At 44.0% G+C, this 27670-nt stretch overlaps 1 protein-coding gene across 9 annotated transcripts in view; it reads left to right on the top strand.

The window, feature by feature from the left end:
• Nucleotides 1-27670, top strand: part of ZNF385D (zinc finger protein 385D) — a 567358-nt gene that overhangs the window by 199583 nt on the left and 340105 nt on the right. For 2 of the 9 annotated variants that reach the window (XM_082193439.1, XM_082193438.1), the window contains one exon: nucleotides 8933-9045. The exons of the other annotated variants lie outside the window; for them this stretch is intronic. The gene's annotated coding sequence lies outside the window, so the exon portion shown is untranslated. The remainder of the gene's footprint in view (nucleotides 1-8932; nucleotides 9046-27670) is intronic. 9 annotated transcript variants of the gene reach the window in all.

Raw genomic sequence — 27670 nt, forward strand, 5'->3', positions numbered from 1 at the left:
GCCCACTCTCAGATTCTGCCAGTGAATGAGCAAGACACGGAATAGAGGCGCTCTGCTTTCCAAAGGTTTTTATCACCGATAAGAAAGCTTTAAAACAGACTATTGCAGCATATTGCCTGATTGCTCTCGAGCAACCAACCTATACCTCTAACACATATGTAAAGGTAAAGGGACCCCTGACCATTAGGTCCAGTCGTGACCGACTCTGGGGTTGCGGCGCTCATCTCGCTCTATGGGCTGAGGGAGCCAGCATTTGTCCGCAGACAGCTTCCGGGTCATGTGGCCAGCATGACTAAGCCGCTTCTGGCGAACCAGAGCAGCGCATGGAAATGCCGTTTACCTTCCCGCTGGAGCGGTATCTATTTATCTACTTGCACTTTGACGTGCTTTCGGACTGCTAGGTTGGCAGGAGCTGGGACTGAACAACGGGAGCTCACCCCGTCGCAGGGATTCGAACCGCCGATCTTCGAACAGCGCCACCTGCGTCCCTTTTACACATATGTACTTGGAAGTAACTTCCCCTTTGTCAGCGACCTGTGCATAAAATTGCTGCCTAAGATATATGACATTGTATTATTTCATCCAGGCATGTATCATCATCAAGATCTAAGTGAACAAACTGAGTGGAATTGACCTTACTCTGCTATGCCCACCTGGGTATACGGTGCAGTACTAGTCTATTATTATTTATTAAATTTATATACCGCCCTTCATCCAAGGAGCACAAGGCAGTTTACAGTACAAAAACACATAGCATATTAACAAAACAATACCCCACACAGTTTAAAAGACCATAGATGGTTTCATCAGCCAAAGGCCTAGGTCAGAGGTGCCTCAACTTTTTTTCAAAGAGGGCCAGATTTGATGAAGTGAACATGTGTGAGGGCCGACCGAAGTTGAGCTTTTTTTAGATTGAAGTTGAGTTTTTTTTTTTTTTTTTTTTACAATTTTGGCACAAACTTGTTCAGCTTTTTGGGGGGATTGAAGTTGTTTAGGATTTTACCCCACGACATATACTGCCATGGAGGCCAGATTAAGTCAAACGGCAGGCTGGATTAGGCCCCTCAAATGGACTTTGGACATGCCTGGCCTAGGAGAAGAGTAAGGCTGGGCAATATCTCGTTTTCAACATTGTGATATATCACCAGCTAAACATTGTGATATACCAATATATCATGATGTCTTAAATAAGGATGGAGCTATGTAGAGGCATTGGCTGGCTTTCCCTACATTGTGATTTTTGCACCATTCTCTCTCTCTCTCTCTCTCTCTCTCTCACTCACACACACACACACACACACACACACACACACTCATGATATATGGCCAGGTCAAAAATTATGAAACTGATATAATGATATGGAGTTCAAACCAGCTTTGGAGAATATTTTGATATATCACCCTGCCCTAGTGAAGATGGGTGTTTTCACCTGGCACCTAAAGACATGAAGGAACCAAATAAGCATCTCTGGGAAAAGCATTCTACAAATGGGGAGCCGTCACAGAAAATGCCTATTCTCATGTTGCCAGTCTCCAGATCTCTCATGCAGGGGGCACATGAAAAAAGGCCTCAGATTATAATTGCAGGGTTGGGTCCTAGTCTAGGCTGGAGGACTGGGTGCAGGGGGGAATTGTTATGTTTTATATAATGACCATTTTGAACACCAGGAAACCTCTGCATTGGGCCATATAAGTACAATATATTTTTCAAGTCTGTCTGTTGCTAATTTCTAATTCATTGAGAGAAGCTTTTTCTGTTGGATTCCCGTGTGAGCAGTTGCTGCCAGGTTGAAATCCTCCCACATGTCTAGTGATTAAATATAATTCCCCTTTCTGCAACCCCAACCTTCAAAACTTTCTTCCTATAAAAACATGGTTTGGGGTTTTTCTTCTTCTCAATATCAAATAACACCGTAACCATAACCCATTAAGAATCAATTAGCACCATCAGAGTGTGAAACAGGTTTTTATAAGAACCAACCTGTCTGGACAGTTTTTCTTTGTATTGTCAGCTTTTCACAACATTTACCCAAGGAAAGAATGATCACAACTTCGAGCTAAACTTGGATTTATGTCAGCTGTAACAACCACTCCGTCAATAAAAACTGAAATGGAAATATTACATGCCAGCGCCCTCTCTGAGTGTTGTGAATCAAATTCCCAGGAGTTTAAGGATTTAAATAACAAAGACTGGGTTTATTTACTCAAGTTTCAGAATTTAAAAACAAGTGGGCTTCTAATGTTCTATGGATTTTATGATTATTGATGATATGGAAACTGGGAAGTTAGATGGAGTGATTCAGGCTTATGGGACTACTTAAGGCTTAAAGAATATACATTGGGAGGAAACAATTCTGCTGATGATGGAGCATATATTGTGCCTGCTGAACAGCCCTGAAGGCAGTAAAGGTATGCTTTGCTACCTTTGTTGAGTCTTCAGGTAGCCATGCAGCCAAGAGGTACAACGCCTATTAACATCTGCCCCAGTAAATAGTATGCTGGAAGCCTCAGAAACCTACTGTGACAATTCTGCTAGGCACTTTGAGGACAGAATTGCCTCTCTCCATAGCTACATCAAAGCCACTGTTGGGGCAGATCCAAGTGAGGTGACCAGTGCAACACACTGTGCAGTGCTGTGTGCATTTGTTTATTTATTTATCCCAGGTCGTGTGCTTTACATACATTTTTCAGATTTTATGTTCACCAGGGCCTTGTGACTGCAATGAACAACGCAGGCTATGCAGTTTTTTCCTATAAATAGTAGTGACATTCAACAGCGAGAGTGGCTTAGAACTGCAGGCTGGATTCCAATTAAAGTTAGTTTAATTGAAATCATGCCCATTGAAATCATTGTCAGTATACTTAGGCATGGCTAACGTATGTCAGGTGCGTCTTATGGAGTGAAAAATACAGTTACTTTGTTTTGTTATTTGCTTTGTCCTGCGCTGTCCCTTCTATTACCTAATTTAATTCTTTACTGAGTGCTCGCTCAGTGTAGCAGCCCAGTTGTGGTCACTCTATCCAGAGATGCCAGGCAAATATTTATTTATTTTCTCAGACTTCTTTATTTAAAATGTTCATCCTCTTGATTGATTATGCTGCCTTTGCAATCTGTGGCCTTTTAGTTTATTATAACAATAGTAGTAGTAGTAGTAGTAGTAGTAGTAATATTTGTATGCCATCCATAAGACTGGGTTGCCCCAGACACTCTGGGCAGCTCCCAACAGAATATTAAAAACCCGATAATACATCAAACATTAGAAACTTCCCTAAAATAAACAAACATGATCAGAACTGTTTTATATGCCCTGAATTGAACTCCTGTTTTCTCTGAATTAGCCTGGTCATAATCCTGCCCAATCTATTTTATATTCTCCCTTGATCAAGCTAAGCTGTGCCACCCACATTCTGGCTTGCCCTTTGACACACATTAAAGATTCTCCATCATGCTGCAAATTAGAGGCGCTTCACATTAAGAACATTTTCTCTCAGATTCAACTGATTCAACATGTCTGGCTTTTAGTCTATGTACTAAGTACCTATCAAAGAACCTGCTCTGACAAGTAAAAGCTCTATTCCCTTGATGCTAGCTCAGATTTGTGGCTGGGGCTGAAATAACACTGATGTTTGCTCATCATTATTTGCTTTGGCTCCTTCCTGGCTAAGAGCTATATTTAAAAAAACTGAAAAAACCCCTTCCAAATTATTCTTATAACCATATTTGACTATTAATGCATACAGGGAACAATCCTATTGACTAAAAATTAACTTTTCATGACGCATTCACTCTACATATATTTTAAGCAGTAAGCGCTTGCAGCCAAACAGCTAAAAGAAGTGCTGCTCATACTGCGAAAGCAACAGAGAATGGCAGCAAGTTTACATTTCAGCTGCATTGCAGCGAGAACCTGAAAAACAGCAAAAGCCATGTCCTGGGATAGTCATAAAAGCCATGTACGTCCAATTAACTAGTGGGAGCCAGTGCAGGTTTATATGAGAGTAAAAGAAATAGTTTTGTTTATAGCTGGCCCAAGAGGCAAGTTAGGTGTGCAGGAGCATGCAACTCCTGAAAGATAAATGCTAAACTGGTTACAGATGAAATTATGGAGGATTTTCCTTTATGCTCAGCAAGCAAGTTCTCCCCCAGTCCTACCCAAACAAAAACTGAATTACTTTAGTAGTAAAGTGAGTACTGCTATATTCCCCTTTAGCCAGATATCATCTGGGGTGAATCATGAATGAATCTGAGCATGGCGTAAAGCAAACCTTTATTGTGAAAATGAAGTGTGGGTGTATTGTGTTTGGTTGAGAGTTAGAAGTTCTACCCCCTGAAAATATGACCTAACACTATTAAATTAATGCTGACAAACGTAAGGGTGTATTGCCTTTCCCCAAAGTCTTGATTTTATTTCCTTTACTCATAACTACTTCTCTAGCACTCTGAGGACCTCATGGCCCGTAGGCCACAACTGACTGGGATAAAACGAGGGTAAATACTGACCAAACTTTATTAGTATTGATTTTTGGAACTTGCATCCCTAGTAAATGTTATGAAGTGTAAAAATAGAAAATGAATGTCAGCTACAACAAAGTGAAGCATAATTGCGACAAATAACGTTAGTTCCAGTCACTTAGGTTTAATTTTGCGCTTATTCTAAGGAAGCTGCTTTCATGTTGCATCCTGCAGCTAAATTAATACTTTTCTTAAATAATTATTTTTGATCAATGAACTGTGCATAAAATAAATGTGCTGAAGTCTATCAAGTGAGGAATAAGAACTGTAAATGTGCCATAGTTTAAACCAAAGCTTAGTTAGTTGCTGATGTTAAGCAATAAAATAAAAGAAAATATCCAAACCTAACAACTGCACAATACTGATTATTTTGTCGGTCGTTATTGGCTGCAACTGAACAGAGTAAAGTGCTCTTAACCCTATTGATTTCCATAGTCGTATGCATGATTTAACCTGAGTTGGATTGTGGTCATCATATTTGTGTAACTAGATACCAAAGCTTGTACAAGCAATGTAAAAATTACTGTAAGTAATTCATGGTTATTCATATGCCTATTGATCATGTGAATGACTACAAACACATTTCTGTAGTGAGCAAAACATTTCCTCCCCAAACCTCACATTTCAGTTGTTGGTTCCACAATTGTGTCAATTACTTAGTAAATAGTTGGCAATACAAATTACCACAATACTTGTTATAATTTCTTTAAAAATCCCTTAAAGTTGATAGCAGGCGGAAGGTAGGTTGTGTTTAGTTTATAGCAATGGGGGGGAGGGGGGGAGAAAACACACCTTTTATGTATCTTCCTTTCTTGTTTTTTAATGTTTATGTATTGTACAGATTTTTGATGAGAGATGTAATTTGAAATATGATGGTATGTAATATGAAATATAATTTATTTGAAATATACAATTGGATCATAACGATTGGTATTTCAGGTGTTTGTATGTAAATTATAACTTATTTATTTCACAAATTTGAAATAACAGTGATTACTTTTTAATGTTGGTAAAACTATAGAATTTTAATACTATAAGGTCCTGGTATTATCTTTGAATAATTTATTTGAGTTGATATTTTTAAACTTGACAATTCATTTCCTCCTTCTCTATGCAACGACAATATATATTATTATATTTACAATCAATATGCATTTTAAAAAATAAGATTGGCTCAAACTTGAGACTGCTAATGATTGGCTGCATGAATATGATGTCATTTGGCTCTTCTTCTAGTTACTAATGGGGTTGTTGATATTGAGCTGGATTTTCACTGCCCTGATTCAGTTTGCAGACTGAAAATCTTTTCTTGGCAGGGCAGGCCATAAAGTGAGATGGTTACAGTATTTTTGGAGAGTGAGCTGAGAAGTCATTTGCTGATACAACCAGTATCAGTGTGTTTTCAGTGGTTAATTTGTTTCCCCTATGCATCCTGGATTCTGCAGTGTGGAGAGTAATATGTGCTGTACAAAATTAAAAGGGATGTTCTTGGATCAACTATCCTGTGCTGAATCTGTGCAGATATGTCGAAAGCAGCCTTCTCCCCCTCTGTCTGCCCCTCTCTTTATAGAACCTGGGGAAAAATTGTGCTGCAGTGGGGTTGTGCTCACCCTAATAACTGAACACAGTGACCAAAGGAATCGTTCTCTCTCTTTTTGCAGTTCAAACTTACTAGGTTTTCCCATTGCCTGCAAGCAAGGCAGAGGAAAATGTGAAGTGGGGCGTGTGTCTGTGAAAATAGCAAGCAGGGGTAGGCACAGCAGTAGTTGTCAAGGGAAAACTTTGGAGAAACTTTTTCTCCTCGTGAAAAAGATGTAAACTCATATATCTACCTGGGAGGGGTGATTTTTTTTGAGTGATAAATGACTGATAGGGATTAATCAGCATTGCCTCTCCGCACACGTTTTTTGTTTGCAATCAAACAGTTTGGAAAGTTACACAGAACTGGGTGAAATGTGTTTGGTTATAGACAGAAAATTTGGTTACAGACAGAAAGCAATTGTGGTAACTCAAAGCAGTTTACATTAACAATTAAAAACAAAAACCTAAACACACACACACACACGTAAAAGTTGTCGTGCATATCTTGTAATATTCTAAAAAGTATTGCCCAGTTTAAATAAGACCTCAGATGCAAAAAAGCGCACTCACTTATCTATATTTCATGTGTCATGGCACTTTAACAACCCTTTAAGATGCAATGGTTCTTTACAGGCAAAGCAATTTATGGCCCTGAAGGAACCTTGCTGGAGTGCAGCTGCTGTCAGCTGCAGAGCTTAAGTACTCTTTAACTCAAGCCATGTGAAACTCTTCATGGTTCAAGCACTGTTCATGCCCTTCTACACAGCACCTCACTACACAGTACCTGCTATCTATGCACCACAGTGATAATAATAATAATAATAATAATAATAATAATAATAATAATAATTTATTTATACCCAGCCCATCTGGCTGAATTTCCCCAGCCACTCTGGGCGGCTCCCAATCAGTGTTAAAAACAGTACAGCGTTACATATTAAAAACTTCCCTGAACAGGGCTGCCTTAAGATGTCTTCTGAATGTCAGGTAATTATGTCAGTGATGACATAACTTCACACCTGAGATGGACCTGCCCCTATGTTGACAACCGCCACACCTGCATCACCACCACAGAGCACTGAATGTGGCATGTCTGCACTAAATCACTGCACATACACAGCCACTAGGATATATAAATAGAGACCACAACTCAGATGATACGACACAGATTATGGGACTCTATCTTTCTGGCTCTATGTTTTGAACTTTGAAGGCAAAGTAGATGTTTATCTTGAAGTTTGGCGTCACGTAGCTGATATATGTTTCACAAAGAGCTGGCACAGGAGGGTCCAGGATGGATGGGCAGCATGGTTTGGGGGAAGAGGGGCTTTAACTCACTGCCCTAGCTGTGATGGTAATCAGAATTGTCCCCCACCATGCCAACAATTTGCAATGGAAGCAAAGTTCCCATTGGGGCTCTACAGGATTTCTCATATAAATTTGTGATTAACCCCCCCCCAAAAAAAAAATCCTGGCAAATTGCCATATTTTCCTTCTACAGATTTGTTTCATTTATTAAATAGGTTAGCTTCGATTTTTTTATAAACTTTGTTCATGAGTCACAGTGCTTGCTTGAATATCAATGTTATGAGCAGAATATTTACAGATAATTATCTAATTTGTGTTTTTAGGCATTAGTATTTGATATACACCATTTCTGCAAAACTGAAAGTTCAGCTCAGTCCACAAGAAATTAATTACCTAATGCAATTTGTTTTGCTTAGAGCTGCATCTGAGGAAGCTTTAGATAAAGTGAATGCAGGGTATTGACATGTTGAAAATACTTTGCACCAATCCTGTGGAGGTCTGAGGGTATTTCTCCTTCCCATTAAGTTTCAAGTGATACATTTTATTGAATTGTATATGGAAATAAACAGATAAATCAATATAATCTCTCCTATTTCTTCAAATACTAAATCTAATTTTGTGTGCTCCCTACACTTTTCTATTTTTATCCAGATCCATTCTTGTAATTAAATGTGTGTGTGTGTGTGTGTGTGTGTGTGTGTGTGTCTTTCAAATTGAAACCTGATTATTAAACTACGAAATGCATATATTTCTGGCTTACTGCTGTATGAACCATCCTACTCTTCCAGCTTTTAAACAATTCCAAGGAAGAGTCCCAAATTCAGGTAAATTAAGTAAACATAAATGGAATTATATACAAAACAATGGATTGTGTGGTTGGTTAATTTGCACCATTAGGAACACTCAAACCACCCACATTTCCCATTTAACGAAAGCAAAGACAAGTGGGCCTCCCTTTGAAAGGCACTACTTTCCTGTATGGAGGACTAGGACAATGGTTTTCACTACCATGACCTGCCTTTGACTTTCCTTTGTCGGCACCTGTCAGTTTGTAAGCACATACAGAATGTTGGATTGCATGGACTGACTTGGCAAGACATTTATGCTGTTACATTATGATCCAAACCAAACAGAAGATACTCAACATCAGCATAGAGACTAGAACAAATGGAGACACAGATACGGGTGTTTCTGAAAACATAGAAGGGATATTGCCCCCCCCATCACTCCTTTAACCTTTCAGTACAGGTGTACGTTGGAGATTAGGTATTTTATGGTAAGTATTATCATTAGGATAAAAGTGCAACACCATTGATGAGCTGGATGGAGATTGAGCATTGAAATGCATTTGTGCATCTGCAGTCACATAAAATTGTAACTAAACCATAGTAAATGTAGGTACATTCAAGATGAGTTCTGTCTTGGGGGGGGGGACTTCAGCAGGTGCAAGGAATTCCTTTCAGGCTAAGAATATAGAGACACAGTAAGATGTAAGGACAGCAAAAGCACCACTTTTGTTTTTCATTACAGGAAACGAATACTCTGGAAGGCTTGAGTGCGAGGTGCATGCACCTTCGTAACAAGACAGGATGGAAGCAAAGCAGTAAATTAAGCAGGGAGGCAGCTGCCAACACAATAAACATGTGAGTAAAATAATATTTGTGCCATCCATGCTGCCAAACTGATGATAACATATGGCCTGCAAGATTTTGAACTATTTTCTGAAAACACTCTGAAAAGGCTCTGTGCCTCACCATGTACACATTGTTGTCAAGTGACATGACTATTCAGAAGGATACACATTGTTAATAATTCCCAGAAGAATGGCTATGCTTCTCTGTTGCAGAAAAACAACTCCTTAGAGACTAACAAATTGCATATCTTAGAATGGACAACGTGAAAGTCAATTTCATTAGATGCATGATCAAGGGAAGTAATAGTGCCACTGTATTCTGCTCTGGTCAGACCTCACGTGGAGTACTGTGTCCAGTTCTGGGCACCACAGTTCAAGAAGGACACTGACAAACTGGAATGTGTCCAGAGGAGGGCAACCAAAATGGTCAAAGGCCTGGAACGATGCCTTATGAGGAACGGCTAAGGGAGCTGGGTATGTTTAGCCTGAAGAAGAGGAGGTTAAGGGGTGATATGATAGCCATGTTCAAATATATAAAAGGATGTCATATAGGGGAGGGAGAAAGGTTGTTTTCTGCTGCTCCAGAGATGCGGACACGGAGCAATGGATCCAAACTACAAGAAAGAAGATTCCACCTAAACATTAGGAAGAACTTCCTGACAGTAAGAGCTGTTTGACAGTGGAATTTGCTGCCAAGGAGTGTAGTGGAGTCTCCTTCTTTGGAGGTCTTTAAGCAGAGGCTTGACAACCATATGTCAGGAGTGCTCTGATAGTGTTTCCTGCTTGGCAGGGGGTTGGACTCGATGGCCCTTGTGGTCTATTCCAACTCTATGATTCTATGAAGTCTTATCCTGAGTTGTGTGTGTGTGTTGTAAAGAATGAGATAAGAAGGAGGGAAATGCAGAAGGTACAGACTGTGATGATTATATTATTGATGGTAGACACACACACACACACACACACACACACACACACACACACTTGTTATTGATCCTGGCACTGCTAAATCAATTTGTCTACCTGGGACATAGATCAGTTGCTTGTTTGGGACAGAGTTGCACTTCTGATTAGCAGGTACATAGTGGGGTACTCCATCTCTGTCACTAGAAGCCCAAGTTACCTTTTGTGGTCAAGAGGTGTTTTCTACCAGTTTGGGCTGGTGATCAGTTGTGACTGCAGTGGTCCACGCATTGGTAAGCTCAAGGGTTGATTACTGCACTTTCTGTGAGGCTGCCCTTGGATCTGGTCTAGAAGTTTCAGCTAGTGGAAAATGCAATAACTAGACTGCTTACAGGATTAATGGCCCCAATCGCAGTGGTACAGGGTAGGGGATGGTATGGTGTAGGTGGTGGGGCACGCCGGGTAAAGAGCACATGGCACAGGCAGCTAGGGACTATGCCATGGGCCAGCCACTCCTTCATCCTTGGGAATTATGGTTGTCCTTCACCCAGCCCTCAGGTCTCTGGCTGCTGTTGCTAAATGTCAGGTTGGCATGGAGCAGGCATAGGAAACTTGGCCCTCCAGATGTTTTGGGATTACAACTCCCATCATCCCTAGCTAACAGGACCAGGGGTCAGGGATGATGGGAATCGTAGTCCCAAAACACGTGGAGGGCCGAGTTTGCCTATGCCTCACTTGGAGTAAGGCCTCACTACACATGCCTTATGCAAAGAAATTAGATGCAGTCAATACAGAATTGGACCCTATTGATTAAAATATATTGTTGGTTTTGTAATGGATAGGTAAAGTTCATGAAACATTTTGAAGTGATTTACTGGTTCTTTGAACAGGACAGTGCTAACTGGTTGGTGAACGAAAACAAGAACCACCCCTTGTTTTCTTTTCAATGTGAATTCGAGTTTTCCAGACTCCCCTCACTGCTGCCCCACCCCTCGAATCAAGCTAAAACTGACTTAGACAACTGGTTGGTGTAATGCCAATATTTTCAGAAGTAAATTGAGACAGAACTAGATTCTGAAGTAGGAGACATCTCTTTATAGAATAAAGCATTAACTAGTAATAGGGCTTTGCAGGGAGCTGTCATAATTAATAAGCACCCGCGCACAAGGCTTGCTTTGTTAAATACAGTGTAATCCTTACAGGAGTTATTGCATGCAATAATTAACTTGATTACAGAAGGCAGAAGGGGGGAAAAGTCTCAGACTAATCAAAGCACCCTCTGTAACTCATAGGCTTTAATAATTATTATTTTCCCTCTTACAAACTGCAGGTGCTTCGTTATGAGTTTTGAGAATAACTAAATGCTTGTCCTTAAGATTTGATTAATATTTAGGAGTTGCTATAACGTCACAGAAAGCATTAATCAGATCTTTAATTTTTGGATCATTTTCCTGTTTGATTGGGGATAAAGTACTCATCAAAATGAATTAAACAGGCCATTTCAGTGCAGAAAGTTTGTCTAGTTCCTGGCTGTGGAATTCAGGGCCATTGTGTGTGGTTCAACTTTCTTTTGAGGGAGGGAATACTTTGTGAATATAATGCAGGTATAAAAAAAATTAAGGACTGTGCAACAAAGTATTTCTCTGCGGCTGGAATATTATTGTCCACTTAAAGTAAATGGATTCTCTAACTCTTACAGCGCTGTAGTTACTCGCAAAAAGCACATGAGTCATATTTCTAGGATTTTGAGACATTGCTTTTTGGTTGACACAAATAAGGGGTGCATCTGTTCTGGGTGCTCAGAGCTCCGCAACCTAGGCATTTATTTATAAAGAAATGTCTATCTCACTTCTCTTTATAAATAAATCCTAAGTGGCTTACAGAATCGCTAAAACACACCAAACTAAACTAAAACATACAGTAATAAAGCCCATTATGCCTTTAAAACAGTATTGCATATTAGGAGCACCATACAAGTTTAAAAGCAGAGAGATAAAAATGGTAAACAACACTGGAAATGTGACAAAATACAAACGTCTTTGTCAGAGCTGCTTCCAGATCCCAGCTCACAGAGGATCACGCTAGCCAGCGTCCACTTTATAAAAGTCTTTATTGAGTTACAGTTTCCATTTCCAAGCTGCAGCGTGCAGCTCTACGTCTTAGAAGCTAGACCGGCGAAGCTCCGTCTGAGTCCCCGCCTCCTGTACACCAACTTAATACTCTAGCCTTACTCCACCTCTTCCGCCTTTCCTTCCTTCTCTGGGTCCCTCTGCCCCCTGTGGTCTCTTCCTTCCTGGACTCTTCCGACGCCGACCCCCCGGACCCTTCTCCCTTTTTGCGGCTGGCTTTAGGACCTGGCTCCCTTTCCGGGCTGCTTACTGTGCCGCCTTCCTGCGCATTTGAACTTGGCGCGCGCGCCCAACTTTTCACCTTCCTCTTGACCGTTTCCTCACTCCCCGACGGAGGTGTGGCCAATCCTGACTCAAGCCCTCCCGCCTGTGGCGAGTCGCCGGATCCCGATACCTGGGACCCTTCCTCCCTACTGCGCTCTGGTGGGGAAGCTGGCCCCGATTTCCAACTGCTGCTCTCTGAGTCCCCTCTGGTCCCTTCTTCCTGGGGTATCCCCCTAGGTGCCCCCCTTGCCCTGACCACTGGCGCTCCTTTCTGTGAATCTTCCGATTCACTGGAAAGACTCGGAGATCTCGGGCCGCCGTCATCGCTCATGTTTCCTTCGTATTCCTCCCCTTCGCTCTCTGTTTCCTCCCTTTCCTGTGCCTCAGCTCCTGAACCCCTGACAGTCTTGTTGAAGCTTAAAATAAAAAAGTAACCCTGTCCTTAGTCATGTAGGACTTTGTAGGTCATAATCAGTACTTCGAATTGTGTCCACATGTGAACCCAGCCAGTAAAGCTGTAAGACTGGCCTTGGTCAGTATTCTGGCTGCAGAATTCTTAAAGGGTATTCTGAAGTTTCCAAATGCCTTTCAAGTGTCTCTAATTTCCAGGGACAGTCCCAGATTTAGAGATGCTGTCTCAGTTTCTGATTTGATCCCAGAATGTCCCGCTTTTCCTTACAACATTCCTATTTTCGTCGGAGAAATGTTGGAAGGTATGGAGTTATCCGACCCCATAGCCATCTGAAGTAGGCATCCCCAAACTCGCCCCTCCAGATGTTTTGGGACTACAACTCCCATCATCCCTAGCTAACAGCACCAGTGGTCAGGGATGATGGGAATTGTAGTCCTAAAAAAACATAAGGAGGGCTGAGTTTGGGGATGCCTGATATGAAGGCAGCCCTGTATGGGGAAGGTTTTTTATGTTTAATGTTTTTTTATATTTTTATGTACAGTGGTGCCTCGCAAGACGAAATTAATCCGTTCCGTGAGTCTCTTCGTCTTGCGGTTTTTTCGTCTTGCGAAGCACGGCTATTAGTGGCTTAGCGGCTATTAACGGCTTAGCGGCTTTAAGAAAAAGGAAACAAACTCGCAAGAACTCGCAAGATGTTTCGTCTTGCAAAGCAAGCCCATAGGGAAATTCGTCTTGCGGAACGACTCAAAAAATGGAAAACTCTTTCATCTTGCGCGTTTTTTGTCTTGCAAGGCATTCGTCTTGCGAGGTACCACTGTATGTTGGAAGCTGCCCAGAGTGGCTGGGTTTACTATTTATATGACAACGATGACTACTACTACTACTACTACTACTACTACTAATGGAATATGACGTTCCCATTCTCATCGGAGAAATGTTGGAGGGCATGTCCTTGAAATTTAGCCCCATATAGACCAAACAACATTCCTATACACTACAGTAGTCCAAACAACATGTATAGGTGGTTTCTATGGCCAGACTGCATGTGCTGATTCACCAACACCACCGTTTGAAGTCTGCCCCATCAATCAGGAAATATTTTTAGCCCCTCAAAAATTCTAATGGATCAATACAACATGTTTATTACTTTAACAGTGTAATCCTAAGTAAAATAATAGTATAATCATGGCTAATAAAAATGTGCTTAATTAAAATACCAGGAAAAATATAAGCTGAGAATCCCCCCTCCCATGCCATTAGGCTGAAAATAGCTGGGGACTTCTAGAAATAACCAATTTTCCTTCCATGAACCAGAAAGGTAGAGATATAAATTTACTTTGAAACCATGATAATGGCAATCCAAGTGATGTTGACATCAGCCTGGTGTTTCTTGCCATTGCTGAAAGAGCAACAGTTACTGTTTAATTCTAATGCAGTAAGATAGCCTGCAGCTAAATAATACATTTCTGTTAGCAATTATTTAGCACAATCCTGAACTGCAAATAAATTTACATAAAAATTTGTCTCTTGTAGAGAGTACTTACAGGGAATGTAATTGGATGTAGAGGGAAATAAAATGGCTCCAAATGGATGAAATGTTTGCATTACAAGAGCATTAGCATTCCAAAATCCTTTATAGAAATATAAACATATACATTGCAGTGTTTAAATACTAAGCAGGCATATATAATATTTACGGTAATGATGTGCCATGAAAGCTATTGCTTTTTGTACAAAAAAATATATGCATTGGAATACTTTTTGAAATCTCACTTCTTTCTTATACAAGGCTGGGATATCAATTTTTACCCTTGCAACTCCTTTCCTCCTCTTGCTTCCCATTCTTATTTCTACCATTGTCAAATTTCAGACAGCAAGTTTCCTGAAGAATGAGCCTTCCAATTTTGCTTACACTGCTCTGTAAAACAGCACGTACAATGAAGAGATTAATAATAATAATAATAATACCCAATGATCTTGGAATGCTTCTTTCCCCCTTTGTGTGTGGAAGTAGATTATTTTCAAGTTCAAGCTCTTAGCTCTTATGTTCAACCACTGTAACTTCTATTATCTGTGATCAGCGAAGCTCTAGAGTGCTGGTAGGGTGAGCCCTTACACATTTTCAAAAATAAGGAAATGCATCAGCAAAAAAGAGGATAAAAGAGGTCTTATATTTGCATATGCTAATTTATTTGTTAATTTGTACAAATTTAGCAATAATGACTATAATTTTAAATTGAAATAGATTGTTTTGCATCATAGTGGGGGAGACTATGACTTGTGTGCCTCCTCAGTCTGCTTTCTAGGCGCTGACTGTTGGAAGGATACTTGAAGGCCCTTGTACTTCCTTCTTATGTTTCTTTTGAGCCATAATTAGCCTGGACAGTTGGTTTAAACAGAGGACTCCTTCAGACAGAAGATTGCCTTCTGTAAAGAAGGACATTTCACCACCTTATGCACGTAGAATTATTGTTGCTAAATACTGTGAGCAGATTGCTTGCTTAAGAATAAGACCTAGTTAGAAACCTACCTGCAGCTGTAACGTTTGGAACTGGAAACTGCACGGCACTCAGAAGAGATGTGGTTATTTAAAACAGTGTTATCTTTCTCTTTGATTTGTCAGTGAGGCTGATGTTCGGCTGAATCATCTGCCTGACCCACTTAGCTCCAGAGGTTACCACTTTGGAGTGGGAGCCTGCACACAGCAATCCCACTTTGTGTATGAACCAGACCTAAGTGAAGAAAGAAATGTATGAATCCACTCTCGAAAGTGCAGTTAGAGTAAATCTGACCTCTTTACAAGCTGGAAGTGGAGCAAATCAATTTTTTTTTAAATAAACACTTTAGAGGTCAATGTTACATAGCAATTCATATGGGCTGGCATTTAAGCAGAGATTATCTTATTCATGAGAGGACAATGACTGACGCCTCCCCTAGCAAGAGGACTGAGGGCATGGAAACACCAGAGAGCTGTTATTTAATGGATTGCACTAAATGTCTTAGCCTTTAAGTTGTAACAATACTATTTCTCATTCTTAGAAAAAAAATATCGTTACTGTACAAATAATAGAACTGGGTGATAACCATACTAATGTTAGCCGCCCAGAGTGGCTGGGGAAACTCAGCCAGATGGGCGGGGTATAAATAATAAATTATTATTATTATTATTATTATTATTATTATTATTATTATTATTATTATTGCTGTACTTGAAGCAGACTCATTGAGTAGACATACTCTTGAGTGTGACTTTGTTGGATATCACCCAGTGTTTCTCCATAATAAAATACTATTTATTCATATTCCAACATATTTCTTGGGCTTAGGGGTTGGCTCGTTGGGATATACTGTAAACACATAGGGTGCCATACAAACCCAGCAATATGATATTAATAAAATTGATAGTGCTGAACAGATTCTTAATTTGAATTATATTGCATTTTTTTTCCATTCTAGTTAGCTGATATGTAGAACAAACTTGAAAGTATTTTTTTTTTAAAAAAGGCTTCAAAGCTGCTTAATTGGACATAGTTTAAACATGTTTGTTAATTATTCCCTACTTTAAATCGTGTCATGTGCAGTAAAGATTGAGAGGCTGCATGCTCAGATTTCAACATTAATCTAGCCATTCAAATAATTGCAATTAATGTATCAAAATTTGCTATTTAAATAGTTGTAATTGCACCCAGCTGCATTCAAGTGGCCTTATTATTCCTGTAGGGCAAGGGAAGATCAATAGATGAACATCCTCACTGTCAGATCTCATATACTTTTCTGGTGCTGCTCTGCCTTGCACTCTTACACTCGTAAGAATGAATTGCAATTAAATATTTTGACCTAACTAATCTGTGATTCCTCGTGAAATCTCAGAATACTATAATGCTGTATAAGCTGTTATTGCAGAAACCTATGCCAACGTCGAATTTTCTAGCATTGTTTCTTTCTGCTCTGCATAATTATGTTTAAATAAAGCACAGAGAATATATGAATTATTGTAAAATACGAAGATTGCAATAAAACATTGATCATAGGGGCTGTATTCCAACTGGACAAGCAGCTCTTTGGTTTGGGCTAAAGGGTAGTAAAGGCAGAGATAGCCTGATGTTAAATTTAGGTGATAAGATGCCAGAAGGGCATGTATGGAGCTGAATTAGGATAAAGAGGGATGTTGGAAGAAGATACACACTGATGTAAAACAAATATCACCTATTACAAGACAGGAGAAGTGAAGGAGATTGCAGTGAATCAGGAGGTCATTCCGAACATGTGAAACTCAAGGATTTCATAGGCAGTTTCCCTTTTAATTCTTGGGCTCTTATTATCCACAGCACTCAGGGCCCTCCTAGGTCCCCTTGATCTCCATATTAAAGGTAAAGGTAAAGGGACCCCTGACCATTAGATCCAGTCGTGGCTGACTCTGGGGTTGCGGCGCTCATCTTGCTTTATTGGCTGAGGGAGCCGGCGTACAGCTTCCGGGTCATGTGGCCAGCATGACTAAGCCACTTCTGGTGAACCAGAGCAGAGCACGGAAACGCCTTTTACCTTCCCGCTGGAGTGGTACCTATTTATCTACTTGCACTTTGACGTGCTTTCAAACTGCTAGGTTGGCAGGAGCAGGGACTGGGCAACGGGAGCTCACCCCATTGTGGGGATTCAAACCCCCGACCTTCTGATCAGCAAGTCCTAGGCTCAGTAGTTTAACCCCCAGCGCCACCCGCGTCCTGTTGATCTCCATATTACATGGAAGTAACATGATCTACATATTACATGATCTCCATATTACATGGAACTTACACTGTGGTATAGGGAGAGACACATGCTAAGACAGACATAATGTCCAAAACATAACAAGCCTCTGAAAGAAAGATTGCCACAGGTTGATTATTAGAATTTTACCTGTATTATACTCTATATTCTGTTTTCGTATGCTGCTCCCTGCTTTGGGATGAAAGCAATACACACACACATACTGCAATGGTAACTCGCAGTTGGTTGGAAATTTTATTACATGAAATAATGTCAGTCTTTCCTACAGGAAAAAGAGTTGAATTTTTAATGTGGGATTTCCCCCCCCCCCCACCACAAAAAAAAGTTCCAAAAGAACTTTCACACACAGTATTTAATCTCTTTAAGAGAACATCCCAAATGAAAACATGCTTCTATCATTCTTTCCTGATGGTGCTTGTTATTTCATGTTGACAACTTATGTTTTCGCACTTCACCTCCAGATTAGTGCACTAAGCTGAAAGGTGACTTTTTAGCCTCTCCAGCTATTCAACATCTTTGTGCCGTCAGTTTTCAACCACCAGGACCAATATGATGATGTTGTGAAAAGGTGGTTTCTTCAATCAATTTTTTGATTGTATGAATTTTCACAAAGCTAGAGCTGTGGAGGTGGTGACCGAACTCCTTTGTCATCCAAGGTCATAACTGCGTCCTAAACATTTCAGAGTACTATAATGAAAAAAGTAATGCATGAATGTATATGGGTGTGGTTGAAAAGAAACACACGTTTAGTTAGTAGTATATGGTTGTGATGAAGAAGTCAGATGCACAGTTCAGCCCAACTTTCATTCTCATTATTTGAATTGACCTTTTGGACTGAAAATTAAGGCTATTTAGTTTCTCTAAAACTCCTGTCAGACTGTTGAGCAAGACCCAATGGTGGGAGGGGAATCAGGGGACGGTGGCAAAAGTAAGTCACCCAGGAAGTAAGTGTGAGTGCATGTATATGTGTGCATGCGTACAAGGTTTTGAGGGTATTCTGCACCAGCAAATTATCAAACCACGGTAAAACATCACACATGAAAAACTTCCCTATATAGGGCTGCCTTCAGATGTCTTTTAGTTTTGTTGTAGGCTTCAAATCAGGTTGCGTGCAATACTTGGGACCAAACTGGATTTGACTAAACTGGGAGTTCTGTGATTGGCTACCCCATATATATTTACCCTGTAGCAAAATCAGATAAGGGTTGAGGCACTAGCAAAGGGCATTTTCAACAAATGTAAGCAGGATGCACATTATTTCTCATGAGGCTTTCACAAATGACACTTTCCAGATGAAAAGACATCATTTGGGTCAAACTAGAAATGACTTTGGGAGAGCCTTGACTTGGACTCCCATGCATTATTATTTTTAAGTAAAAGCAAATCACATTGAAGTCGCAGTCCTGTGCATCTTTAATACCTTCCCCTGTGCCATTTCTGGAGTATATACACCCCACACATCCTTGATGAACAGGAGACAAAATGCACAACTTTTCATCTTATGATATATTGGACGTTAATATAAAAGATGTGCAAAACTAGGATGTGCAAATCATTATATTTCCCAGTTCCCAGTGCCCAGTTTGGTCAGTTGGCACTCAAATGATCTCCTATAAATTCTAAGGTACAATGCACACTGTAACTGGAATTATCGCTGGTAGCACCCAAAAATAGTAATGTACTCCAGAGCACATTCATTGAAAAGCATTGATATTTATTCAATTATTTGCAAGTAAGAAGCACATAGATTTTGTTTTCTATCAATCAGCCTGTTTTTAATACTGTAATCATTACATCAGTCAAAGAATTCATGTCAGACTTCTTCGCTATCAAACTGTATTCATTACTTTGTAGCTCAGACAACCTAATGATAGTACTGCCTGCTCAAAATAGCGCTTCGTTCACTTATATGCATTTTATAGATCAGTGTTTCCCAACCTTTTTTGGGCAAAGGCACACTTGTTTCATGAAAAAAATCTCGAGGCACACCACCATTACAGCCCCGTGACGTCAGCGTGCAGCGTCACGCCGGGAGGGACATGAATTGCTAGCAAATTACATAATCACCTCCTTGAGGGCTGGCTCATCTTCTCCGAAGGCAGAACCCCATTAATTAACAGCACAGACTCACACCATAGCCAAGACGAGGGGGGAAAACCTCAGTCATGCACAGTCATGCACATGTGGGGGCTAAATGAGGACGAAGACCGGGCAGAGAGCAGGGTTCAAATCACCCCACCTGGCCAGGACAATCCCTGGGTGCTCCCTTGGGCCACTCGCCTGACCCACCTCGCAGGGCTGTTGTGGCGAGGATAACACGGGGAGAACCACGCGCGCCCCCGGGAGCTCCTTGGAGGAGAAAGCGGGCGATGAATGCAATGCACGAAATATATGAGAGGCGACCAGGTTTTGCAGGTGAGGGCCCCCCGCCAGCCTCCGCTTCCAACACCCGGCGCAACGACGCCGAAGTTTCCCCCCGGGCCTGGCTCGGGGAGCAGTGCTGCTCCCCCCCGGCTCCCCTTCGCCCTCCTGGCTCTCTCTGCCGCCCACTGGGGACCCCCCTCACCTGCCAAGTCTGGAGCGCCGGTGGACGTTGCATGCATGCATGCAGGGCGCCGCGTTGCCATTGCATTGCACTGCACTCCATGCAACGCCTGCACGCATGCATTGCCTTGCCCGCCCGCCAAGGGGTCTCCCCGCGGTCCGATGCGTCCCCTCCGGCGCGGATGCAGCATTGCAAAAATTAAAACCCCCCGACGCAGCCCTACCTGGGGGGCGGCCTCCGCCTGCGCCGCTCCGCCTCCGCGGGGATCCCCGGGCTCCATCCTGCCGCCCGATCTCCGCGGGGGCACAGGCAGGCTGCGCGGGGTCTGCGCGGAAGAGCCCCTGCCCGCCCGGCCGCCGCCGCTGCGCTCATTCCATGGCCGGGAGAAGAGCGCTTCAAACAAAATGCCCGGCCCGCCAGGCCACGCTGGGAAACGTAGTTTGCGCACCCCACGCGGGCGCGGAGCCCAAGGGTGAGGGGACTACGGATCCCGGCAGCCCCCGCGCCGGGGACGGAGGGGGAGAGGCCGGGTGCAGGGATGGAGGGACGGGTGGGCGAGCGAGTGAGTGAGTGGCAGCCGCCAAGCCTTGGCCGAGAGCCAGGAAGGGCCTCCCCGGAGGAGGAGGAGGAGGAGGGAGGCGCAGAGCGGGAGGGAGGGAGGGAACCCCAGGGGTCATCTAGTGACGGCGCCCCAATCGAAAATTTGACTTTAAAAAAAAATCTTTCAAATTTTTTAATTTTTCCCGCGGCACACCAGGCAACATCTCGCGGCACACTAGTGTGCCGCGGAACAGTGGTTGGGAAACACTGTTATAGATAATGAGCACGATCTATTCCCTTTCATGTGTGCACTTCTGCTTAGGTGGGGATGGTATTGTTCCTTGTAAAGTATTGGGGAACAAAGCTAAAAACTGTTGTAAGCTGACAACAATAGATCTGAATCATAATTAGCCTCCCAGCTTCTACCATTCCATTCCCTGCAGCTGGCCACTCCCCTTAACCCCTCATTTCCCCAAGCCCAGGTCTTAAAGGAGCCTTACTGTCACAGGGGTATCCATAGGACATCCTTGAGTTTCCCCACCTTTTTCAGCCACAGTTCTTTGGCAGGATACTGCTGTACATGACTTGGACATGGTGCCCAACCATCCTATTCGATTACTTCCAGCCTGCTTAAACTTCCAGGTATATACCATGGTATCATCAGGGAGAACAGTTCTGGTTGCCTGAATTTTATTTTTATATATAAATATCACAGAGAGCCATTACATCAGAATGGTATTCAATGGACTAGTTAATAGACTATAGTTTCCTTACTAAGTGAGTGATGTTCAGCAAATAACTGCAGTGCTGCTATATCAGTTGCAGGAAATAATGAGGGACCCAAGTTTGCCTATCTTGTGCATTTTGGATAGTAGCAAGAAGATACCTGGTTGAGGGGCCCATAGTGTGTTCTCTAGAAGTGTTTATAAGTAGTTTCTCCCCTATATCTTATACCCCTGTTTCCATATGTATGCCAAATGAGAATAAGTTTGCATCATACTTCTTGAAACCTTAACCATCCAGTTTGTGTTTAAGGTGCCACAAGACATGCAAAGTTAGTTATTCTTGAATCTAAAAATGATAAATTGTCACACTATAGTAAATATAGTAGCAGCAAAGGCAAATTTTGTGTAATAACAAGAAGTGGCTAAGATACCTGCCTTTGTACTCTTGCAGTACATCATTTTGTGGTGGGCAATGTGGCAGTCATCTTTGGTTGCACAACCATTCCTCCTTTTCAACCATTTCAGCCCCCAAGGACTGTTACAATTAAAGTGGTTTTGCTTATACTGCACATCTGTGAGCCTGCATTTATGAACTTCACTTGCCGGGAGTGTTTTTTGGAGAACAGTCTGCCGTTGCAGTGACTTCTTATTTGTAAACCTGAGCTTGTTAAATGCGAAGAGCTATATTAAGGCAGCTGTACTGTTGAGATTTATACTCACAAGTCAAGAAGTTCAAAGTCATCGTTCCCCTGACAACCATACTGTGTGTCCCCTTGTTCATACTTGATGACACAGTTTTATTACTATGTCTGCGTAGAGACTTGTATATATCGAGCTCTTTGTGCAATTCTGGCATCAGGTTTGGAGGCTTGTTTCAGGATGGGGAAGATGGTACAGCAAAACAGCTATGCTGTATTAATTAATGTCCATTCTATATTCAAAGGGCATAAAGTGATTGTCAGGGGATGATTAGCTGCTTGTGCTTAAAATTGTGCCCCTTCAGAGTTTGTGCGGCCCCCACAAACCTCTGTGTGTGACAGAGCTCCTCAGACATGTCTGCTCTAGTCACTAGTAGAGTCTGACAGTGGCTGCCTGCGGAAGCGCTTCCAGCAAAGAAGTTCCTTAACGGAAACGCGTCTCCTGGACTCACGACGTGGCAGCTTCCGGCGAAGCATGGGTCTCCCTGCAGTTGCTTCTGACACCTCCCCGCTATTTTCGCTGGAAGTGTCTCTCACCCCTTTCTCTCCCCTGCTGTTTCCTGCCTGGGCTGCTGCGTCTCTCTCAGCATTACTGAGATCCTCCTCCAGAGACCCCTCGCTCCCCCTCCTTGTCCCTGCTTTAGCTGCTGACTCTCTCCCAGTCTCTGGGAGCCCTACCACCTCCCTTTCCTCTGATGTCAGTTCCCTGACATCCACCTCCCCTCCAGGGCCCCCTTCTCCCCCGCCCCTACTCTCTCCTCTGGGCGGTGAGGAGCTGAAACCCCGAAAAGAATCCTCTTCATCTTCAGACGTCTCGAACATTTCCCTCCATCGGTCTTCGTTCCGACTCGCTGAATCCTCCTCCCCCTCGGAATCAGAGAACCCCTCCAACTCTTCTTCTTCGTCGGTGGTGGCGAAGTATTCCCTCCGGAACCTCGCCACTGGCTGGGGTTTACGAGGGAATCTCTGATGAAAAGTTTCAATCAAAACCTCGTCATCTACATCCTCTGCCCTGACCCAGGTGTTTTCCGACTCCGGCTCCCCTTCCCACATTACCAAATACTCTACTTGCTCTCCCTTCCACCTGGAATCGAGAATCTCCGCTACATGGTAGCTGTGTTCTTTTTCCTCCATAGCTGGTCCCCTATTGACCCTCCCCTCTCTGTCCCCTATATACGGTGACAGCAACGACCTGTGGAACACTGGGTGCAACTTCATGTGGTTCGGTAACCGGAGTCTGAAAGCCACTGGGTTGACCTGTTGCGTGACTTCAAATGGGCCCAGTCTTTTGGGTCTTAACTTCTTACAACCTCCTTTAAATAGTAACCCTTGGGTGGACAGCCACACCTGGTCCCCCACCCTAATGCTTTCCCCTTCCCTTCTGGTTTTGTCTGCCTGCCTCTTATATTCCTCCTTCGCCCTGTTTAAATTAAGTTGGAGCTGGCGATGGATCGCTTCCATTTCTTCAACGAACTGTTCTGCGGCTGGAACGCTCCAGTTCTCCCCTTCCCCCCCTGGGAAGGCTCGGGGATGACACCCGTGATTAGCCAAAAAAGGGCTCATCCCCGTGGACACGTTCTCTGCATTGTTGTAGGCAAATTCTGCCAACGCCAGCTTCTCCACCCAATCATTCTCTCTGTCATTCACATAACACCTCAAATATTGCTGGAGGACACCATTAGCTCTTTCCGCCTGCCCGTTGGTTTCTGGATGACGGGCAGTAGAGAAATTCACCTCTACATGCAATAAGCTCATGAGCTTCCTCCAGAACCTGGAAGTAAATTGTTTCCCTCGGTCAGAAACCACCCTCAAGGGGGCGCCATGCAGCCTAAACACATTTTCCACAAACAATTTAGCGGTTTCTTCCGCTGTGACCGCATGTGAGCAGGCTATAAAGTGGGCCATCTTGGTTAACAGGTCTACCACAACCATGATGGCTGTTTTCCCTTTGGACCTGGGCAGATCAGTCATGAAATCTATTGCCACTGCCTCCCATGGCCTTTCCGGCGTGGGTAGTGGTTCTAATAAACCTGCCGGTGCCCGCCTCTCCCCCTTGGCTCGTTGGCATCGGTCACACCCTCTCACATATTCCCGCACATCTTCCCTGACCTTGGGCCACCAGAATTCCCTGGTAACCAGCCACATGGTTTTGTGTTGCCCAAAATGCCCTGCTGTGGGGCTATCGTGCAGTTGCTTGAGTACCTTTTCCCTCAATTCCCCTTCAGGTATGTATAACGCTCCCTTGTAGTACAACGCCCCATTTCTCTCCTCAAAACCCCCGGGTTTGTCTCCCTCCCTCCTGAGACCCCTGAGTTTGTCCTGGGCGTATTCATCCTGCACCGTTCCCTCTACCAGTTCCCTTTGCCCCACCAATGCCGCCCCACACACCCAGCGGTCCTCGGGAATGACATGGGTCTCTTCGGGTGCACCCTCTCCCTCCAAATATTCAGGTTTGCGTGAGAGAGCGTCCGCCCTAACGTTCTCCGGGCCTGGTACGTAACAAATCTCAAAGTTAAATTTGGAGAACTCCTGGGCCCATCTCAACTGCCGTTGGTTGAGCACTCGCGCAGTTCTCCAATACTCTAGATTCTTATGGTCCGTGCACACTTGCACCTTCTGTTGTGCACCAATTAGCAGGTGCCTCCATCTCCGGAAGGCCTCATGAATCGCAAGAAGTTCCCGGTCGTACACCGTGTAGTTCCTCTCAGATTTGTTCAGCTTTCGCGAAAAGAAGGCACACGGTCGCCACTCTGACCCCTCCTTCCCCGGCTGCAGAAGAAGCACCGCCCCTATGGCTCTGTCAGAAGCGTCTGTTTCGACCCTCAGCTTTTTTTGTAAATCCACATGTAGAAGTTGTTCATCAGAGGCGAAGGCCCTTTTCAGTTCCTCAAACGCTCGCTCCGCCTCCCCCGTCCAAACAAACTTCTTTTTACTGCTGAGACAGTCCGTGATGGGCGCCGTCAGGTGGGCGAAGTTTCGGATGAACTTACGATAAAAGTTTCCAAACCCTAGGAACCTCTGCACATCCTTCTTGGTCTTGGGTGTTTTCCATTCCAGCACCGCTTGAACCTTGCCGGGGTCCATGGCCAACCCCTTGTCTGACAAGCGGTACCCCAGGAATTCCACCTCCTTGGTATGAAACTGACACTTCTCCAGTTTCACCCACAGTCTGTTGGCTTGCAGCCTGCTCAACACTTCTCTGACGTCTCTCACATGTTGCTCCTCATTCTCCGAATACACCAACACGTCATCTAAGAAGGCCACGCAATTCTTGTAGAGCAAAGGCCCCAGTACGTGGTTCATGAAGGCTTGAAAACACGCGGAGCCTGTTTGTAATCCAAAAGGCATAACGAGGTATTCAAATGCCCCCAAAGGGGTGAACATGGTGGTCTTCCATTCATCCCCTTTCCTTATACGTATCAGGTTGTACGCCCCCCTTAGGTCCAGCTTTGTAAAAATCTTTCCTTTTCGCACCCTGGTCAAAATATCATCAATCCTGGGCATAGGAAAAGCCGCCGGCTCTGTCACTGCATTTAGGCGCCGAAAGTCACATACCAGCCTCGGCTTGTCCGTGTTTTTTTTATCCACAAAAAACACTGGGCTACCCCCCGCTGCCTTGGACTCTCTGATGAAGCCTCTCTTCAGGTTCTTGTCAATGAACGCTCGCAACTCCTGCATTTCCCTGTCTGACATGGCATACAACTTGCCTACAGGAAGCTGTGCTCCAGGGAGTAAATTGATCTGGCAATCAAAGGGCCTATGCGGGGGTAGTTGGTCAGCTTCCTTCTCGCTGAACACGTCGCTGAGATCAGCATACTGTGGTGGCACCTTCCCCTTCCCCATTACTTCAGTCCCTGCTAGGGTGGCTTGGGCCCCTGCTGACCCCTTTTCCCCCCTGCAGTGTTCTAAGCAATGTGCTGAACCGAAGGAAACCACTCTTTGATGCCAGCCCACCAGCGGATCATGTAGGGCTAGCCAGCTCATTCCCAAAATAATGGGAGCGCCTCCCAAGGTGGCCACATTAAACGCTATCAGTTCTGTGTGCCTTGCCACCCTCATTATCATTGGGACGGTCTGCAAGCTAACTCCTCCTCCCAACAGTTCCCTGCCATCGATCGTGGTCACCTGCAGGGGGTTGCTTAAAGGGATAGTCTGTATCTGATGTTCAGCAGCAAACTCCTTGCTCATAAAATTGCAGGAGCTGCCTGAGTCCAACAGCGCCTTTATTTTTAGGGGGTGTCCATTTTGCAGCTCTAGCGACACTTCAATCACTAGAGCAGGTCGAGGAGCTTCTGGCACGGGCACTTTCACTGCTCTTTGGCCTGGCTGCAGTGCCCTGACGTTGGCAACCAGGCGTTGGCTTTTACCTGCTCCGTTTCTCCCTGCTCTCCCCCCTCAACTGCTCCCACCATCCCTTGCCATTCCTTCCTCTGGGGGCAGACTCTGGCAAAGTGGCCTGGCTGTTGGCAGAGATAGCATTTCCGGGCTCCCTTTCCCTCCTTCTTCGCCCCCTCACTGGGCTTTGAAACTGCGCGCGCGCGGGCTGTTCCGATTTCCATCGGCTCTGCCGGCGGGAAAGCTGGCTCAGGAATGTCTGGAATGCGTAACTCCTTCCAACGTTCCCCTCTCCCTTCCCGCCTCTCCAAGGCTCTTGCCTCCTGGCGCGCTCCAATGGTCAGCGCAGATTTGGTCAGCTGATCCATAGACACCGCCCTGGGGCTCCTGGCCAGCTCGTCTTTCACAGCTGAAGAAAGACCTTCTTCAAATAGCATCTGAATGGGTGCTGCCGATAAATCCCACCCCAATCTGTGAATCAGCATGGTAAATTCAGTCCAGTACTCACGGACAGATCTGCTTCCCTGCTTGCAAGCCATTAGCTGTCTGCGCACCACCCCTTCCTCAATATCGCTGGAAAACATGATATCCATTGCACGAAAGAATTTCATAGTGTCCTTTAGGATATCGTTGTGCGTTGCCATCAGGGGTCGAACCCAGTCCCGCGCCCCCTTCTCAAGATGCCCAATTACGAAAGCAACTCGCGATTCCTCATCAGGGAACTCATCAAACTGCACATTCAGGGCATATTGCATCTCAGTCCTAAAGGCATGGTAATCCTTGGGGTCCCCCCCAAACTTCTGCACCAATCCTGGTACCTTTCTGGGGAACTGAGTGGTTCTCCCCTTCTTGTCAGCATCCTGAGCCCTTCTCTCCTCGAGCCTCGCCGTCTGCAGCGCAAGTTGGACCTCCAGAGCTTGATACCTTTCTTCCAAGCTTGGACCAGCTCCAACCCCTGCCTCTCCGGTTCCGGCTGGGTTGCTCATGATGCTTTCTCCTGCACAGGCAGCGTACAAAGACTGTCAGACTGCTGTCAGGGGATGATTAGCTGCTTGTGCTTAAAATTGTGCCCCTTCAGAGTTTGTGTGGCCCCACAAACCTCTGTGTGTGACAGAGCTCCTCAGACATGTCTGCTCTAGTCACTAGTAGAGTCTGACAGTGGCTGCCTGCGGAAGCGCTTCCAGCAAAGAAGTTCCTTAACGGAAACGCGTCTCCTGGACTCACGACGTGGCAGCTTCCGGCGAAGCATGGGTCTCCCTGCAGTTGCTTCTGACACCTCCCCGCTATTTTCGCTGGAAGTGTCTCTCACCCCTTTCTCTC

This window comes from Podarcis vaucheri (assembly GCF_965113315.1).
Source record: "Podarcis vaucheri genome assembly, chromosome: 12".
In the NCBI taxonomy this organism is placed as follows: Eukaryota; Metazoa; Chordata; class Lepidosauria; order Squamata; family Lacertidae; genus Podarcis; species Podarcis vaucheri.